Here is a 10,234-nt window from a genome sequence, read left to right on the forward strand (position 1 = left end):
CCACACAGACACAAAATAAAAAAAAATGATATTGACTTCCCACCAAGAAATAAGGACAGTTTCTCAGATACCCTTATATGTTTACAGTCCTGATGGCAAAACTTGAAGGAGACATCGACATTAAAATACAAACAAGCAGACAAAAAAACCCAAATCAAAAGTTGTTCCGGTCCCTGGTTGGTAGTGAAAAGAGCACTGATGTAAAGAATTGTGTCTGCATTAGGACATGTCCGAAGGTTTTTTTAAAAAAACATGAGGATTTATTGAAAAGAGTGGGAGGAGGGGGGACAGGGATAAGGAATGGAAAATTTGCTAGTGGGGAAGATAAGTGTCAAAGGAGATTGATTGTATGATGCAGTTCCTGGAAATACTAGAGGGCTGGACACACTAGGTCCTTTCCTCTCCTGTGTTCCTGTGTAAGTATCAAATACAAACAGACATTTAAGGAATGTAAGAAACTATTATATTTGAAATTACCTTGTCTGTCATATCAGGTATATTGCCAAGTAAGTTGCTACAGCTATGTGTATTGTTCGTGCCTTGTGGGTTGCATATCATTACAAGTTGCTCTGACTGAGAATTTATCTGGAGGCTGTAGAGACCAAAACTGGATCTTTATACATTTCATGTTGTAATGTTAACCTAAAATTAATCTCTATCAATGAATAAATGAGAATAGTATGATTTACATTTTTTACCAAAAAAAAGGGTAAATTAAACAATATAGTAGAAACTGTAACTCTAACCTTAGTTTAACAAAAGTGCAGCCATACTCAAGACTGATTAGAAGGAGAACTGAAATTGTAATTTTGTCAGGTATTTTGTGGCATGAATAACTCTCGCTCATGCACACACGCAAGTGCACACAACACAGTCTGAGAAGCTTTGCTGCATATTGCAGTCATCTAGTTCTGCACAAAGAAGCTGTCAGAGATAAAGCAAGCAAATATGTAATATTATAACCATTATTTACTCTAGATTAATGAAAGGAAAAAATGTCCCTTTTACTTGCAACTTGCATGCAGAAAAACATTCATTTTTCAGGGCCCAGGCTGTCTGTTGTATTCACAATATGTTAACTGTTAGCTATAGTCTATCAGCTGAGATGAATTATTACATGGACATCCAACGATATCAGTTTTCATTATAGGGCAGCCATCCAAATCGTCTCCCATTCTGCTTGTACATTCTTGTTTCTTTTCCTTTATCCTTACAATCATCTCAGATGAAGAGTATGGGATATATATGTACTTTGAATAGTATGCTTTGAAATGCAGGAACAAATAACTAATTATATTAATGGGTTGCCTAGTCATTTGTTAATACTGCAGCTCTCTACTGTTAAGCAAGAAATCCAGGTTCAGTTCCCAAATTAAACTTTTTTTTCCCAGACTGGAAGAATCAAGAAGTTCAGGGTAGCTAGAAAAACAAAGTTTGATTTTTAATAGTATGATAGGTAACAGTGAGCCCACCGACTAGTCAGAGGGGGCCCCATACAATTTTTCTCAACTATGTGTTGATTGATTCAAGGTAAGATATTATGAAGATAAATATGAAGAAGGGGGTGGAATTGGAGGCTCTGTGGCCCAAATACTGTTCCACCTAGTAGATCTCTGAACCTACATAGCTGTTTCCCCCCAAAATATGCTTCTCACATAGGTTTTTTCATTCTCCCAGTGGGCCACCTAATGCACTTCCAGAGACTGGTCCAATTCCACACTGCAGAAGTGCATAGTTCTCCCATTTTGGGAAAGAGCAGCTTTAGCTGACTCCAGTACATATACAGAACTGTGCAGGGAGCACAAATATTTTCAGGTCCAAATGAAAGTGCAGAATGAATCCAAGTGTTGTGTTTTTCTAGCTGTAAAGTGAGAAGGAATAGCATTGTGTTTAGTGACACCTAAAATCCATTTGAGTGCTGTTAAGACATCTTGGAGGTGAAAAAGGACCCAGTCTCAGACTTTGAGACTAAAGAGCATGCTGGGAGAAGTTTTTTTTCATATGCAGTTGTTAAAACTATCTGATGGACAAAAATACAATTCTTCTCCTTTTGTAGTAGAGTTCCAATCCTTAGCACTACTCTTGTCACCTTTAATTGTGTTGACTAGTATTTTGCTCTACAACTAGTTCCACTAGTCTTACAGAATAGGGCCCTACAACTGCAGTTATTTCTATATAAATCACCCCTGCGCAGAGACTTGTTTGCTTTACTGGGATTCTGTGTGGCTCAGAGGCATGACTCAGTGGCATCTGTTGTATAAGAATTGGAATACTCAGTATGAGGAAGGGTGGCAAATTCATTGAATCAGTCTTGTAAAGAACTTTAAGGGTTCTTAAAGCATCTCAAACAGTGACTACCCAACCATTACTTGAATATCTCCAATGAAGGAGATGCCATAACTTCCCTAGACAACCTGTTGCACTGTCCTACAGTTCTGATGCTAAGTTTTTTTTCTGTTATGCCATAATACAGTTTAAACTTATTGCCTCATATCCTGCCCTCTGTGGCAAAGGAATGGTTATTCTCCCTTTGGGTTTGCATTCCAAGTCCTTAATCATCTTTGTTGTTTGTCTCTGTATCCTCTCCAGAGAATTATCTTTCCGTACATCCTTCTTAAGATGTGCCACACAAGTCTACAGCTTAGACCTACCAAGTAGAATGGTACTATTACCTCCTATGTATTGCATTTAATATTTCTGTTAATAGTGTTTTGGAGGACAACATCACATTTGTTACTTATATAGGGTGTGTGTTCCACCGTCACCTCTGACCCTTCTCAACACTGCTACTTCAACAGTGAGACCCTTCTCAACAGCCCCATTTCTTGTGCATGCATTTGTTTTTCCATCCCAAAAGGTAGCACCATACCTTTGTCTGTGTTGAATTTCATCTTAGTTGTCTTTAGCCCAGCTCTTTAACTTATCAAAGCTCTTTTGCATTTGGATCCTGTCTTCCAAAGTGATTGCTGCAGGGAGAGGATCTCCTGGGAGAGAGCAGCGATGGGAAACAGGCCCATGGACACCCAAGTTCCTTGAGGGAGATAGCTTTAGAAAGCTAAGGGGGAAGCATGGCATGTGGTATGGGATTGACCCAGAGTGGGGGAGAATTTTAGTTTGAAGTGGTTTGCTTGTATTCGTTGCATTTAAGCTTGATATCAGAGGACCAGCTTGTGGCTGTGGGAGTGGTATGGAGGTTACAGGAGCACTAGAGGGGCACACAGCATAGAGTCTTGCCTGGTTCATAAACCCTAGGGGGCAGAGCAATGCGAGACCAGCCTGGCTGGGATCAGGGACCCCAGGGGACTGTCACAAGAGATGGGGCCTGAGCAGGTGAGACCAGGGATGGAGGCCTAGGAGCTGAGGTCTGAGGCAATGGACCTGGGCTAGGAGGCATAGCCAGAGAAAAGGGGCCAGATCTGGGAATGCTCAAGCCCTGACAAAGTTTTGAGGACTGAGGGGGCTAAAAGTTGCACTGGGACCAGGTGGGCCCCTCCAAATTGATTTTGAGTGACACCTGTGAGGTGTAGGTATGGCTGTAGGGCATCAGGAGCCCACATTTATAATCCCTGAAGTAGCTTGTGCCCTAAAGCATGGATAGAGCCAGGAAGGCCACAGTTTAGTGCTCAGAGGGTGAGACTGGTGCCAGCCAGACATGTGCAGCAAGAGACAGCTGAGGGGCTAAGGCTCACTGAGGGACCCTGGGGCAGCCTCCCTAAGTACTCTTAGGATCCATCAAGGCATGGCAGTTGAGGTAGAAAAAGGATGGTACCCCCAAGGAGCTGGAGTGGGGCAGGAGTTGCTGGGCCACCAGGAAGCATCATGGCCACCCTTGGGACCAGGTCCTGCTACACATACCTGCCTCCAAGTTATTAACAACATTGAACAGCACTGGGCCCAGGACATACTCTTGTGGAACCCCACATGAGGCCTTCTGCCATTTGGGCTTTGATCCATTTAAAATTACTTTTTGTTTGCAGTTATTTAACCAACAATGTGTTCACATAATAGTTATTCTAGCTAGCCCATATTTCTCCAGTTTACTTTTGATAGAAGGGACTATATAAAAAAGTTTCACTAAAGTCTGTTATGCTATGTCCACCACATTCCCTTCATCCACCAAAGTAGTTGTTACCCTCTCAAATCAAGGAGAGTTTGGCATGATTGATTTTTAACAGATCTATTCTAGTTGCTACTGAACATCCATTCCTCCTCTTACTCCGAGGGACTGAGTGCTTTGTAATTTGCTCTAGCAACTTTCCAGGTATTGAAGTCTTGGTGACTTCTCTATAATTCTGTGGGTCCTCTTTTTTCTACCCTTTTAAAGATGGGCACTGTGTTATCCCTTCTCCAGTTCTCTGGGACCTCATTCAGCTTGCAGGGCTTTGCAAATGTTATTTCCAGTGGTTGTAATAGTCCTAATAACTGATACTACAGTGGAAGGAAACCTCTAAGTTAAAAAGGGGGTGTGGCACGTATTATTTGATCCACTATAGGCCATGTACAGATGTTCAGTTTCTACTGTTGTTCTCCCAGTACAAAACAAAAGTGTGCAGATGTTCAAGCTTTTCTTTCCAGAGCAACAGTGACTGCTCCAAAAGAAAAGTAACCTGGGAACAACCAAGGTTAAATTGCTCCTGGGAGAGTTTCTCCTGGGAGACTGAACATTTGCATATTGTCCCCTAACTTAATTCCTCCTGAAGGAAGGCTTTCATGCCTTCCCAAGGCCAGAGTTACCCCAGTCTGGAGAAAGATTTGGGGAAGCAGTTGCTTCCCCCTCCCATAGATGGGGGAGGAGGGAAGGAGAAACTCCAGCTGCTTCTCATGCTAGAGAATCATAGAATCATAGAATCAGTGAGTTGGAAGGGACCTAGACAGATCATCAAGTCCGACTCCCTGCCATGGACAGGAATGAGCACTGGGGGTAGGAGGGGTCATAAGATCCCAGCCAGGTGCCTATCCAGTCTCCTCTTGAAGATTTTCAGGGAAGGTGACAGCACCACCTCTCTGGGAAGCCTATTCCAGGCTCCGGCCACCTTTACAGTGAAGTAGTTCTTCCTAATATCCAGCCTAAACCTATCGTCCATCAGCTTGTGGCCATTGTTCCTAGTGACTCCAAGGGGGGCCCTGGTGAACAGACTTTCCCTGAGTCCCTGCTGGTGGCCCATGATAAGGTTGTAGGCAGCCACAAGTTCCCCCCTCAGTTGCCTCTTGCGGAGACTGAAGAGATTCAGGTCCCTCAGCCTCTTCTCATAGGGCTGGCCATGGAGGCCCCCAACCATACGAGTGGCCTCCTCTGGACCCTCTCCAGGTTCTCCACATCCCTCTTGAAGTGCGGCACCCAGAACTGGACACAGTACTCCACCTGCAGCCTGACCAGCACCGCATAGAGGGAGAGCAAGACCTCTCTGGACCTGTTAGTGATGCCCCTATTGGTGCATGACAGGGTGCAGTTGGCTCTGCCTATTGCTTCGTTGCATTGGCAACTCATATTCATCCTGGAGTCAGTCCTGACTCCAAGATCCCTCTCTGCCTCTGTGCTGCCGAGAGGGTCAGCCCCTAATCTATAACCATAATGCTGGTTCCCTCTCCCCAGGTGCAGCACTCTGCACCTGTCCTTGTTGAACCGCATCCTGTTCAGATCTTCCCATTTCTCCAACCTATCCAGGTCTGCCTGGATGCAGTCCCTGCCTGCTGGTGTATTCACTTTACCCCACAGCTTGGTGTCATCAGCGAACTTGAACAGGGTGCTCTCCACACCTTTGTCCAGGTCACTAATGAAGATGTTGAACAGCACCAGCCCAAGGACCGAGCCCTTGGGGACTCTGCTGCCCACACCCTCCCAGGTCGACATCGACCCATCCACCACCATGTGGCTTCCAGTGTGTGAAGCAGACAGGGGCTTTACCACATCCCTCCCTCTTCTTGGATCTCAGTCACCAGGAGCTGAGTGTAAGGAACGTTACCACCTGTCTGCGTCCCCTGGCTTCCCTCCCTGCCGCTCAGCTGAGCCTCAGGGTGGTAATTAAAAAGCTGGTGTGGCTGGGAGGATTCCCACCATGAGATACTGACCCTGTCCTGCCAGTCAATTGATTGCTGGGAGGGAGGAGCATTTTCTTGAGGCTAGAACTCTCTCCAGCTGTCTGTGGCAGGTGCTGCCTTTCGGGAGCTGCCAACAGCCACTTGACAGCCTGCCCCAGGCAGAGGAAAGGATGGACTGCCAATTATAGGGGTCCCTTAAGGGTGGAGGTTTCCCAGGGTGCAGCCCTCTAGTGCTCCCTAGCTAGAGAGCTTGCCTGTGAAGCTCTCCACCAAGGGGCTGAAGGAATGCCTTTAGAATCCACCTCCTGGTGTATTTTTCTACCAGATAAAATTTCTTCCTGTAGAAATTAATGTCTGCATGCAGCAAAGTGATTCATTCTTCTCTTCTCTCTCTTGTTATCATACACATTTAAAACTGTATTTAGATTGCATGCTTTTCATAGCAGACATTATGCATTGTCTATGTTTCGGCTCTATTTCAATGTAAATAATAGCAATAATTTCAGCAGACAGATGATGCACATTCTCTTTTCTGCTGGGTATAATGAGTCTGTCTCTTGTAGTCTGACTTTTCAGACAATGGAATTGGCAGCTCCGATGGGGGAGAAGGCTGTTTGAGTCTGGCATACAGGGTGCTTGGTGAATTCCTCAACACCTGTTTTTAAATTTATTCCTTAAGCATTCTGAATGTTTGCATTTCAAAACATATATCTATGTATTAAAATTCAAGCAGTGCCCATCAAGCAATATTAAAACACAGTATGAGATGATGAAATATGGGTTTTACTGAACTATAGGCAGTAATTTTAATAACATGCAAATGCAGTCCTGTTCAGTATCGTAGTAATAACAATGAATAAAAAATCAAGGTGCATAAAAATAAGAGGATACTATTGATGGGATGTCTTTGATGACAAAAGACATTAAAGTTATATCTACAGTGATACTTGGGGCCTGCCTCGAGGTAATCATTGACCAGTCTGAGTGAGCTGCCCCTCCTGTCTATGTTGTAACTTGTAACCCACAGCAAAACCATTAATGTTGTCCCTCTTATTTTTTAAGTGTAGCAGTCTAGATGTATTACAGGTTCCCTTTTGTCATATAAAGTAGAGCCCTTTTAGGAAACAGACTGTGGAATGCCTCCCTAAACTTAAAGGAAAAAGAAAGAGGAGGCTAGGTATACAAGGACTGGAAGCTAAGAACAGGGAATTGTGGGATTGCTGTTACACATGCAGTGTTTGAGGTCTGAAACATGCAGGTAAATTCCAGACACACTACAGAAAAGTGAAAGAAGGTTGGTGACTGAAAGTTGGGTTGATTTCATATCCAGAAGCTCAGTAGACGTTCTAGGCTGAGGGCAGACTGTTAGCACTGGGAAAACTTCACCTGGGCAGACCTGGGCCCCATGCTTCAAGAAGGATGTGGCCACATTGGAAAGAGTCTAGCACAGAGCAGCAAAAATTATTAGAGACTTGAAAAGCATGTCTTATGAGGGAAGGATGAAAGAGCTAGGAGTTTTTTAGTCTGGAGAAGAGAAGTCTGAGGTGGGATTTGATAACAGTCTTCAAATACCTAAAAGGCAATTATAGAGGCTATTGAAATGGGCTCTTCTCTGTGGATGTATGAGACAGGACTAGAAGTAATGGCCTCAAGCTGCAGCAGGGGAAATTTAGGCTAGAGATTAGCAGGAACTTTCTGATTATGAGGGTGGTCAAGCATGGGAACAGACTACCTAAAGAAGTTGTAGAATCTCCATCCTTGAAAATTTTCAAGATCGGGTTAGACAGACACTTGGCTGGGGTGGTTTAGTCGAGGAAAATCCTGCCTTGAGTAAGGGGCTGTAAAAGATGGCCTCATGAGCTCCCATCCCACCCTACTCTTACATGAACCTATGTTGCTGGGGATTGAGCATAGGGCTTTACAGTGGAGATATTTGGCAAGTATAGGCTTGAGGACAACATAAAGGTCAACTCATAACTAACAGTGTAAGTATAACCTAGACGATCAGGGGAAAATAGGGCTGGAAGGGATCTCATGAGGTAATCTAGTCCAGCTCCCCTGCTCAAGGCAGGAATATTCTAGTCAAATGTCTGTCTTAACTGATCTTGAAAATTACCAGGAATGGAAATTCCACAACTCTAGGTACCCTATTCCAGTGCTTAACCACTCTCACAGTCAGAAAGTTCTTACTAGTCTCCAACCTAAATTTCCTCTGCTTCAGTTTAAAGCCATTGTTCTCAGTCCTGCCCCTAAAACAGGCGCAAGCAATTATTTTGGGCACAGCACCACTTCCCAAGTTTTGGCAAACTATCAAGGGCCGCATGGATAGTCCCACCCCTTGACAGGTGCCCCACCCCCGGTCACCATCTTGGGACCTGAAGTCCCACCCCCTGACCTTTGCCACCAGAAGTCCCTCCCCTTGCCCGTGGAAGTACTCCTTTTGGGAAGAGGGTTTGCCATCTTCGAATGGGGGGAAAAATTATATACTAAAAATCAAAACACATAATAATATATTTTAATTTTAATTTAATTTGAAAAAATATTTTTTTCCTGATTTGTGTGTGTTTGTGCTGTATATGTAGAAATGATTGCATAATAGGTCAAATGCAGTCTTATTCTTGTATATTGTCTGGGGTGTGTAGAGGTGTTAGGAGGTGTAGAGGGGTAGGTGTGGGGCTTGTGGGGAGCTGTGGGGGTGTGTGTGTGGATATGGGTGGGTGGGTGGGTATGGGGGGGTTGTGGGGATGTGTGTGTGGGTACAGTATTTGTGGTGTGTGAGATTGTGTCGGGGGAGAATGTGGCCGTGGGGTTTGGAGAAAGGGTTTGAGGGTATGTGGGGTGTGCATGGGAACCCCCCCTTTGCACACCCCCTTTCAGCCGGTCAGCATCCACCCCCACCCTGCCCAAACCCTGAGTGCCTGTGGTACCTCCCCACCACCACCAACAGCATGCAGCCACAGCATGCCCCTCACCTGCTCTGTAGCAGCCAGACATGGCATGTCCTGCCACCCCTGGACAGGCAGTGGTAGCAGCAGGGACCAGCACATGCAGCCAAGACCCTGCATACCCTGTGTTGGCTCTGGGCTCGCCCATCCAAGCTGAGCCACAGCAGCAGCAGCTGGGGAGAAACTGATGCTCAGTTCAGGGGAAAGTGGCCCCTCCCTTTCACTACCACTGGGCACTTTTTGGTGCGGCTACCCGGAGCCCATGCTGGGTTGGCCTGCAGTTCCATCACCGCCATCTGTGAGCTGCCATGTGGCTGCTCCACATTGTCACTGCTGCCACACTGGGAAGCCCAGAGGTGGCAGTGATGGAACCGCAGGGCAGCCCAATGTGGCACAGGCTCTGGGCGGCCGCACCAAAAACTGCCTGGTAGTGGTGAGAGAAAGAAGCCACTTTCCCCCATGCCAAGCCACAGTTTCTGCCCGGCTGCTGCTGCCACTCAGCCTGGACAGGAGAGCTAGGAACTGGTGCAGGGGCCTGTGCTCAGCAGTGACAGCATGGGAGAGAAACTGCTGTTCAGTGTAGGGGGGAAGCACACCCCTTCCTGCTGCTCCTTCCTGGTGCAGCCACTTGGAGCCAGCATGGGGCTGCCCTGTATATGCTTTGCACTGCCACTGCTGCCCTGCAGGGCAGCCCAGAGACAGAGGTGATGGCAGACATGCCAGGCAGCCTTGCACAGGCTTCAGGCGGCTGCTCCAGGAAGTGCTGGCAGCGGGACAGGGAGGGGCTGCTTTCCCCCCATGCTGAGCAGCAGTTTATCCTGCACTGCTGCTGCTCAGCTCAGATGAGTGAGTGTGGGGCATGCAGGGTTGGGGCTGTGCGCACTGGTCCCCACCTGTATGGCAGGGCTAGGGCAGTGGGGGACTGGGATTGAGCAGGTGCACAGAAGCACAAGGACAGCCGGGTGGGCACACGAGGCCTGCACCGGTGTCCCAGGGCAATGCTGGCAGGGCCCAGAGCAGGATAGCAGAAGTGTGAGGTCCTGGCTGGCAGGGGCTCTATGGAACCTGACCAACTCTCCTGTCCTCTCTCCCTGCTGGTGCAGCCCAGCCCAGCTCCATAGACCTCTGCCATCCCACACCCCATGCTCCTGCTGCTCCACTCTGGGTCATAGTTTCATAGTTTCATAGTAGCTAGAGTCGGAAGGGACCTAGGTAGATCATCTAGTCCGACCCCCTGCCTTGGCAGGAAA

Source organism: Crocodylus porosus, unplaced genomic scaffold (genome assembly GCF_001723895.1).
Source record: "Crocodylus porosus isolate Cpor-Errol unplaced genomic scaffold, CroPor_comp1, whole genome shotgun sequence".
NCBI classification, from domain to species: domain Eukaryota; kingdom Metazoa; phylum Chordata; order Crocodylia; family Crocodylidae; genus Crocodylus; species Crocodylus porosus.